This window comes from Oryctolagus cuniculus, chromosome 12 (genome assembly GCF_964237555.1).
Source record: "Oryctolagus cuniculus chromosome 12, mOryCun1.1, whole genome shotgun sequence".
NCBI lineage: Eukaryota > Metazoa > Chordata > Mammalia > Lagomorpha > Leporidae > Oryctolagus > Oryctolagus cuniculus.
Window position 1 is genome coordinate 105070523 of NC_091443.1, and position 10892 is coordinate 105081414.

The following is a 10892-nucleotide window of genomic DNA, read 5'->3' on the forward strand; positions in this document are numbered from 1 at the left end:
TTGGTCTATCCATCTGTTTCTGTACCAGTACCATGCTGTTTTGATTACAACTGCCCTGTAGTATGTCCTGAAATCTGGTATTGTGATGCCTCCGGCTTTGTTTTTGTTGTACAAGATTGCTTTAGCTATTCGAGGTCTCTTGTGCCTCCATATAAATTTCAGCATCATTTTTTCCAGATCTGAGAAGAAGGTCTTCGGTATCTTGATTGGTATTGCATTGAATCTGTAAATTTCTTTTGGGAGAATGGACATTTTGATGATATTGATTCTTCCAATCCATGAGCATGGAAGATTTTTCCATTTCTTGGTATCCTCTTCTATTCGGGTTCTAGGAGTTCCTGAAGGCATGGAGAGGGAGAAAGGATTAGAAGGCCTTTTTAGTGAGATATTAGCAGAAAATTTCCCAGGTTTGGAGAAGGACAGAGAAATCCTAGTACAGGAAGCTCACAGAACCTCTAATAAACACGACCAAAAGAGATCCTCACCACGACACGTTGTAATTAAACTCTCCACAGTGAAACATAAAGAAAAGATCCTAAAATGTGCAAGAGAGAAACGTCAGATTACTCTCAGAGGATCTCCAATCAGACTCACAGCTGACTTCTCATCAGAAACTCTACAAGCTAGGAGGGAATGGCGAGATATAGCCCAGGTACTAAGAGAGAACAACTGCCAGCCCAGAATATTATATCCTGCAAAGCTCTCATTTGTGAATGAAGGTGAAATAAAGACTTTTCATAGCAAATAGAAATTGAAAGAATTTGTTGCCACTCGTCCAGCCCTGCAAAAGATGCTTAAAGATGTGTTACACACAGAAACACAGAAACACGGTCATCAATATGAAAGAAGGTAAAGGAAGGAAACCAAGGAAGGAAACCTCACAGCAAAAGACCACAGGGAATTCAAAGCATATATTAGAACTTATCTTTGGCAAATGGCAGGGCAAAGTTACCACTTATCATTAGTCACATTGAACGTGAATGGCCTGAACTGTCCAGTTAAAAGACACCGATTGGCTGATTGGGTTAAGGAACAAAACCCATCTATTTGCTGCTTACAAGAAACACATCTTTCCAACAAAGATCCATACAGACTGAAAGTGAAAGGCTGGAAAAAGATATACCATGCCAACAGAAATGAAAAAAGAGCGGGCGTAGCCATCTTAATATCGGACAACATAAACTTTATCACAAAAACTGTTAAGAGAGACAAAGAGGGACACTATATCATGATTAAGGGATCAATTCAACAGGAAGATATAACAATTATCAATGTATATGCACCTAACTACAGGGCACCAGTTTATCTAAAAGATTTATTAACAGACTTAAAGGGAGACTTAGACCCCAATACAGTAGTACTGGGGGACTTCAATACTCCACTCTCAGAAATAGACAGATCATCCGGTCAGAAGATCAACAAGGATACAGTAGATTTAAAGACACTATAGCCCAAATGGATCTAACAGATATATACAGAACTTTCAATCCTACAGCTAAAGATTTTACATTCTTCTCAGCAGTACATGGAACCTTCTCTAGGATTGACCACATACTAGGCCATAAAGCAAGTCTCAGCAAATTCAAAAGAATTAGAATCATACCATGCAGCTTCTCAGATCATAAAGGAATGAAGTTGGAAATTAGCAACTCAGGAATCCCTAGAGCATACGCAACCACATGGAGATTGAACAACATGCTCCTGAATGAACAATGGGTCATAGAAGAAATCAAAAGAGAAATCAAAAACTTTCTGGAAGTAAATGAGGATAACAGCACAACATACCAAAACTTATGGGACGCAGCAAAAGCAGTGTTAAGAGGAAAGTTTATATCAATAGGTGCCTACATCAAGAAATTGGAAAGGCACCAACTAGATGAGCTTTCAATTCACCTCAAGGATCTTGAAAACCTACAGCAAACCAGACCCAAATCTAGTAGGAGAAGAGAAATAATTAAAATCAGAGAAGAAATCAACAGGATTGAATCAAGAAAAACATTACAAAAAATCAGCCAAACGAGGAGCTGGTTTTTTGAAAAAATAAACAAAATTGACACCCCATTGGCCCAACTAACTAAAAAAAGAAGAGAAAAGACCCAAATCAATAAAATCAGAGATGAAAAAGGAAAGGTAACAACAGACACCACAGAAATAAAAAGAATCATCAGAAATTACTACAAGGACTTGTATGCCAGCAAACAGGGAAACCTATCAGAAATGGATAGATTCCTGGACACATGCAACCTGCCTAAATTGAACCAGGAAGACATCGAAAACCTAAACAGACCCATAACTGAGACAGAAATTGAAACAGTAATAAAGGCCCTCCCAACAAAGAAAAGCCCAGGACCAGATGGATTCACTGCTGAATTCTACCAGACATTTCAAGAAGAACTAACTCCAATTCTTCTCAAACTATTCAGAACAATCGAAGAAGAGGGAATCCTCCCAAATTCTTTCTATGAAGCCAGCATCACCTTAATTCCTAAGCCAGAGAAAGATGCAGCACTGAAAGAGAATTACAGACCAATATCCCTGATGAACATAGATGCAAAAATCCTCAATAAAATTCTCGCCAATAGAATGCAACAACACATCAGAAAGATCATCCACCCAGACCAAGTGGGATTTATCCCTGGTATGCAGGGATGGTTTAATGTGCGCAAGACAATCAATGTGATACACCACATTAACAGACTGCAGAAAAAAAACCATATGATTATCTCAATAGATGCCGAGAAAGCATTTGATAAAATACAACACCCGTTCATGATGAAAACTCTAAGCAAACTGGGTTTGGAAGGAACATTCCTCAATACAATCAAAGCAATCTATGAAAAACCCACAGCCAACATCCTATTGAATGGGGAAAAGTTGGAAGCATTTCCACTGAGATCTGGTACCAGACAGGGATGCCCACTCTCACCACTGCTATTCAATATAGTTCTGGAGGTTCTAGCCAGAGCTATTAGGCAAGAAAAAGAAATTAAAGGTATACAAATTGGGAAGGAAGAACTCAAACTATCCCTCTTTGCAGATGACATGATTCTTTATTTAGGGGACCCAAAGAACTCTACTAAGAGACTATTGGAACTCATAGAAGAGTTTGGCAAAGTAGCAGGGTATAAAATCAATGCACAAAAATCAACAGCCTTTGTATACACAGACAATGCCATGGCTGAGGAAGAACTTCTAAGATCAATCCCATTCACAATAGCTACAAAAACAATCAAATACCTTGGAATAAACTTAACCAAGGACGTTAAAGATCTCTACGATGAAAATTACAAAACCTTTTTTTTTTTTTTTTTACAGGCAGAGTGGACAGTGAGAGAGAGACAGAGAGAGAAAGGTCTTCCTTTGCCGTTGGATCACCCTCCAATGGCCGCCGCTGCAGCCGGCGCACCGCGCTGATCCGATGGCAGGAGCCAGGATCCAGGTGCTTTTCCTGGTCTCCCATGGGGTGCAGGGCCCAAGCACTTGGGCCATCCTCCACTGTACTCCCTGGCCACAGCAGAGAGCTGGCCTGGAAGAAGGGCAACCGGGACAGAATCCGGCGCCCCAACTGGGACTAGAACCCGGTGTGCCAGTGCCGCAAGGCGGAGGATTAGCCTAGTGAGCCACGGCGCCGGCTATCGCTGTCTTTTTCATCCCTAAAGCAGGATGCTCTTGGACAGTTAGAACAACCAGGGCAGGGATTCCATGTTAAGTCACGGTCAGACCTTCAAAAACTTTACAAATCAGAAAAGTATAACTTCTGTGAGACCCTGTGTTCTGACTTCCAGGTCAGCGAATCTGATCGCTACCTGAGAGTCCTCCACCTTGTTCTCCCACAGCACAGTCTGCCCTCCGAGGGCTTGCGTTGGCTTCTCCCGTAAGGCTGTGGCTGGCTCTAGTAAAGAGGCTGGAGCCCTCTTGAGGTGGGTGCACTCCCACAGGGGGCTTTGGGTAACTAGTTCTTTACCTAAGAGGTCTAATTCTTACTGGTGGGATTAGGACACTGGGACCAGCCAAGAGGAGGGATGTGTGACGAGGGTAGCTTCGGCTTATTCTGAAATCACGCCTAGAGGTAAATTCCCTTGCCACCTGCGGCTGTGTCCCTGGGGGCAGGGACGGATCCCATATTTTCTTCCCCCTCTTCCCGCCAGTGCCTCACCTCCCCCCAGAAGCTTTTACTTTTGGTTCGTTTTTGTGTTGTCAGTGCTAGGTGGTGGGAAAGAACAGTCATAAACAGATATTACAGGAAGTGTGTCTGGGTGCTGCTCCTGAAATTTGCACAAAAAACCACATATCCGGTTTTTACGTCAACAGTTACCTCTTTGGCAAATGGGACCTTGGGCAATCAGTAAGCCTTTCTGGCTTGCTCTGACTTGGTCTTTAAAATGCATCTCATTGTGTATTTTATTATTTTTAAAAAATGAAGGATTTTTTTAAAAGGATTTATTTATTTGAAAGAGTTCGAGGGACATACACACACACACACACACACACAATCTTCATCTCTTGGTTCACTCCCCAGTTGGCCACAAGGAGCCAAGTACTCCATCTGGGTCTCCCATATGGATGGGAGGGGCCCAAACACTTGGGCTATCCTCTGCTGCTTTTCCCAGGCCATTAGCAGGGGGCTGTATCAAAAGTGAAGCAGCCAGGACACAAACTGGCATCCATATGGGATGCCTGCGTTGTAGGTGGTGGCTTTACCTGCCATACCACAGTGCCAACCCCATCAAGGTTTTTATGAACCTCAACTATGACCTCATGTCACAGAAAAAAATTTAAAACAAATCATAGACCTAAATAAGCTTCAAGTGTACACTTCTAGAAGAAACTATATGAGCAAATTTTTTTTTTTTGACAGGCAGAGTGGACAGTGAGAGAGAGAGAGACAGAGAGAAAGGTCTTCCTTTTGCCGTTGGTTCACCCTCCAATGGCCGCTGTGGCCGGCGCGCTGTGGCTGGCGCACTGCGCTGATCCGATGGCAGGAGCCAGGTACTTCTCCTGGTCTCCCACGGGGTGCAGGGCCCAAGCACTTGGGCCATCCTCCACTGCACTCCCTGGCCACAGCAGAGAGCTGGCCTGGAAGAGGGGCAACCGGGACAGAATCCGGTGCCCCGACCGGGACTAGAACCTGGTGTGCCTGCGCCGCTAGGCGGAGGATTAGCCTAGTGAGCCGCAGCGCTGGCTTATGAGCAAATTTTCATAACTGTGGACCAGGGAAAGATTTCTTAGAGCACACAAAGTGGCAGACATGCTGTGGCAGGTTGAGCCCTCAGTGACACCAGCATCCCACGTCAGAGTGCCTGTTTGAGTCCCAGCTGCACAATTCAGCTCCCTGCTAATATGTCTGAGAAAGCAGCAGAAGATGACACAAATGCTTAGGTCCCTGCCACCCATGTGGAATACCCAAACAGAGTTCCAGGCTCCTGGCTTCCAGCCTGGCCCAGCTTATGCCTTTGTGGCCAACTGGGGAGTGAACCAGCACATGGAAGCTCGCTTGCTCTCTCTCTTTCCCTCTCCCTCCCTCTGTAACTCTGCCTTTCAGATAAATAAATATTTTAAGAAAAATAAAGGACCACAGAAAGCCTGAACCAGAAAAGAAAAAACATTGGTGACTTATGACTTATCAAAATTTTAAAATTCGGCCGGCACCGCAGCTCAATAAGCTAATCCTCCACCTTGCGGCGCCGGCACACCGGGTTCTAGTCCCAGTCGGGGCGCTGGATTCTGTCCCGGTTGCCCCTCTTCCAGGCCAGCTCTCTGCTATGGCCCAGGAGTGCAGTGGAGGATGGCCCAAGTGCTTGGGCCCTGCACCCCATGGGAGACCAGGAGAAGCACCTGGCTCCTGCCTTCGGATCAGCGCGATGCGCCGGCCGCAGCGCGCCAGCCGCGGTGGCCATTGGAGGGTGAACCAACGGCAAAGGAAGACCTTTCTCTCTGTCTCTCTCTCTCGCGCGCGCGCTTTCGCTCTCTCACTGTCCACTCTGCCTGTCAAAATAAATAAATAAATAAATAAAAATAAAAAATGTTTTTAAATTCTATTCTTAAAAACATACCATTAAGAACTCAAACAGGGGCGTGGGGGTGTGACATCACGGTACAGTGTGTTAAGCCACCACTCATGACACTGTCATCCACATTGGAGCTCTGCTTTGGGTTGCAGTTGCTTTTCTTCTGATCTAGCTTCCTCCTGATGCGCCTGGGAAAGCAGCAGCAGATGGACCAAGTACTTGAGTCCCTGCCATCCACTCGGGAGACCCGAATGGAGTTCTAGGCCCTTGGCTTCCGCATGGCCCAGCCCTGGCTGTTGCAGCCATCTGGGGAGTGAACCAGCAGAGGGAAGATCTGTTTCTCTCTGTCTTTCCCTCTCTCTCTTCTGCCTTTCGAACAACTAAATAAGTCTTAAACAAAAGAACTCAAATTGGGGTATTAGAATTATAGTTCATGAAAGCTATGAAACAAAAAAAAATAAGCAGAGGCAATACACAGAATGGAAGACACCCCATAATGTGCAGAATTTGTGTCCAGAATATCCACAATACTCTCATAACTCAGTAACAACATAACCATCAACCTAATTTTAAAAACGGGCAAATATTTCCCCAGAAAAAAATATTTAAATGGCCTACAGACATGGAAAAGATGCTCAACCCCAGTCATTAGTCATCAGGAAAATGCAAATTCCAACCACAGAAAGGTCAAGGCACAGCCTTCACAAGGTCACGAGAAGAGGCCTGGCCACGCCAAGCTCTGGGGAAGATCTAAAGCAGCTGGAACGTTTTTTTTTTTTTAAGATTTAATTAAAGTCAGAGTTACAGAGAGAAAGGAGGAGGCACAGAGAGATATTCCATCCCCTGGTTCACTCCCCAGATGACCACAATGACCAGCGTGGGGCCAGCCCAAAGCCAAGACCCGGAAGCTTCACTCGGGTCTCCCGTATGGGTGGCAGGGGCCCAAACACTTCGGCCATCATCTGCTGCTTTTCCCAGGCCAGTAGTGGGGAGCTGCATCAGAAGCAGAGAGGCTGGGACACAAGCTGGTGCCTATATGTGATGCCAGCATCGCAGGTGCCGGCTTTACCTGCTATGCCACAGCGCCAGCCCCAGCGGCTGGAACTGCTACAGAGATTTCTTATAAACACATCCTTACTGTAAGAACTGAAATTCTACTCCTGGGAGTTTACCCAAAAAGAAATAAAAGCATGTATTCATACTATTTATGCATAACAACCCAAATTGGAAACAACCAACGTGTCTATCAGTAGGTGAGTACATCAACAAATCCTGGACTCTATACAATGGAATATTACTCAGCAATGACAAGGAATGAAATATTGGGACAAACAATGAATACCTTTCACAAGCCCAGTGTTCAGTGAAGGAAACCAGTCATAAAACAGCACTTAGTACATGGTATCACTGATATGAAAGTTTATAAAAGATAAACCAAATATACTCATCTAAGGCAGAGAGCACACCAGTTGTTGCCCTGGGCTGGGGTTGTGGGGCTGACTGGGAAGGACTTCATAGTATAATAAAATGTTCTACATCTTTGTGGTGGTAGCTATGTGTATGTCTAAATTTGTCAAAAGTCATAGAGTTGTATGCTTTTTTTTTTTTTAATTATTTGACAGGTAGAGTTTTAGACAGTGACAGAGAGAAAGGTCTTCCTTCTGTTGGTTCACTCCCCAAATGGCCGCTACGGCCAGCGATGCGCTGATCCGAAGCCAGGAGCCAGGTGCTTCTTCCTGGTCTCCCATGCGGGTGCAGGGGCCCAAGCACTTGGGCCATCCTCCACTGCACTCCCGGGCCACAGCAGAGAGCTGGACTGGAAGAGGAGCAACCGGACTAGAACTCAGCACCCATATAGGATGCCGGTGCCGCAGGCGGAGGATTAACCAAGTGAGCCACAGCACCGGCCCCGAGATGCATGCTTTCAACTTACAGATAAATATCTCAGCGACATATACAAAATGCTCCTGTGAAAAATAATAAACATTCACCTTACAAATACTAATGCTAAGTGGAATATTATTCATTCTGTGAATAAAACCAGGAAGCGCTATGATTGCATCCCCTTGTCAGTGTGAATTAAGGATGCTCCCCGTGTGGTTCCCTCTGGTTCCGGCGTCTCCTCTGTTTCAGTGGCGTGTTCCTAGGTGGGCTGTGTCCAGTGTCTTCTGCAGCAGACTTCTGCGTGTGCTGCTCTCTCTTCCTGGACAGTTCCCTGCCTCCTGGCCTGGCTCCTGCTCACTCATCCTGTGGATTTCAGTGCGAAGGTCATCGCGGGAATACCTCCCCTGGCGAGCGTACATCCCACTGTGGACTCTCAAAACAATGCTAACTTGATTACAGGGTCATATTAGTGTAATTTAAAAACCAATGCATCGGTTCCATCATCAGCTGTCAAGTTCTATGAGAGCAGGAAGCATGCCTGTTTTGGCTTACTGTTTATCTCAGAGCTTTGTTTGGAGCCTGTTCGAGGGGGCCCAGTAAATAGAGAACAAAGAGGAGTGAACGTTAACTGGCTTTGGACTGATAACACGCAGGTGGGGAGAGGCTGAACACCCTGTTCTCAGTAATGACATGGAAAACAGTGAAGACTGTTGGCTGACTGATTTCTGTGTGCTAGGAACTCTGGCTAATCCCTGTTAATCTTCATGACAATGAGAGAAAAAAAAAACACCAACCAACAAGTATCTCCACAAATGCTTAAAAATAAACACAGCAGGCCGGCGCCGCGGCTCACTAGGCTAATCCTCCGCCTAGCGGCGCCGGCACACCGGGTTCTAGTCCCGGTCGGGGCGCCGGATTCTGTCCCGGTTGCCCCTCTTCCAGGCCAGCCCTCTGCTGTGGCCAGGGAGTGCAGTGGAGGATGGCCCAGGTGCTTGGGCCCTGCACCCCATGGGAGACCAGGAAAAGCACCTGGCTCCTGGCTCCTGCCATCGGATCAGCGCGGTGCGCCGGCCGCAGCGCGCCGGCCGCGGCGGCCATTGGAGGGTGAACCAACGGCAAAGGAAGACCTTTCTCTCTGTCTCTCTCTCTCACTGTCCACTCTGCCTGTCAAAAAATAAATAAATAAATAAAGAAAAAAAAAAATAAACACAGCAATTCAAGAAACAAGAATAAGGAAGGCGACATGATGCTTTCAAAGGAACACAACAACACTTCAGCACTAGAATGTGAAAATGAAGCGACTGAAGAAATGCTGGAAATGGAATTCAAAAACTTGATCACAGGATTACTTAGGAGTGATCAGGAGCAAATCCATACATGACATGAATTAACATTTTTTCCTCATGAAATTGAGATTTTAAAGAATAATCAAAATGAAATATTAGAAATGAAGAATTCAATAGATCAAATAAAAATGCAGTGGTAAGCATTTGGTGAGGTAGGCTTGGTGAGGCAGAAGAAAGAACATCTGAGTTAGAAGACAAATCTCTGGGGGGCTGGCGCCATGGCGCACTACGTTAATACTCCACCTGCGGCGCTGGCATCCCATATGGGTGCCGGTTCTAGTCCTGGTTGCTCTTCTTCCAGTCCAGCTCTCTGCTGTGGCCCGGGAGGGCAGTGGAGGATGGCCCAAGTGCTTGGGCCCTGCACCCACATGGGAGACCAGGAAGAAGCACCTGGCTCCTGGCTTCGGTTTGGTGTAGCTCTGGCCGTAGCGGCCATTTGGGGAGTGAACCAGTGGAAGGAAGACCTTTCTCTCTGTCTCTCTCTCTCTCACTGTCTGTAACTCTACCTGTCAAATAAATAAATAAAATCTTTTAAAAAAAATAAAAAAAGAAGACAAATCTCTGGAAATCTCAGACCAAGAGAACAAAAAAAGGAGAAGTACTGTTAGAGGATCTCTAATTAGACTTACAGCTGACTTCTCATCAGAAACCCTACAGGCTAGGAGAGAATGGTAAGACATAGTCTAAGTCTTAAGGAAATAAAACTGTCAACTCAGAATATTGTACCCTGCAAAGCCCTCATTTATGAATGAAGGAGAAATAAAGACCCTCGATAACAAACAGAAATTGACAGAATTTGTCACCACCCATCCAGCCTTACAAAAGATTCTTAAAGATACGCTACACACAGAAACATGGTCATCACTATGAAAGAAGGGGAAGGCAGAAAATCTCCCAATAAAAGTACAAAGGAGGGGCCGGCACTGTGGCGCAGTGGGTTAAAGCCCTGGTCTGAAGCGCCAGCATCCCATATGGGTGCTGGTTCTAGTCCTGCTGCTCCTCTTCCTATCCAACTCTCTGCTATGGCAGCAGCAGATGTCCTTGGGCCCCTGCACCCACTTGGAAGACCCAGATGAGGCTCCTGGCTCCTGGCTCCTGGCTTCCAATTGGTACAGCTCTGGCTGTTGTGGCCATCTGGGGAGTGAACCAGCGGATGGAAGACCTCTCTCTCTCTGTCTCTATCTCTCTCTCTAACTCTGTCTTTCAAATAAATAAAATAAATCTTTTTTTAAAAAAAGTACAATGGAAATCCAAGGTAAACAATAGGAATATTTATGGGAAAATGCCAGGGCTAAATAGTTGCTTATCAATTGTCACCTTGAATGTAAATGGCCTCAACTCTCCTGTTAAAAGATACAGACTGGTTGAATGTATTAAAAAAAAAAAAAGGTATCTATTTGCTGCCTACAAGAAACACCTCTCACCAACAAAGATACATACAGACTGAAAGTGAAAGGATGGAAAAAGATATTCCATACTAACAGAAATCAAAAAAAGAGCTGGTGTAGCCATCCCAATATCAGACAAGACAGACTTTAATGTAAAAACTGTTAAAAGAGACAAAGAAAGGCACTATGCAATGATTAAGGGGTCAATTCATCAGGAAGATGTGACTATAATAAATGTATATGTACCTAATTACAGGTCTCCTGGC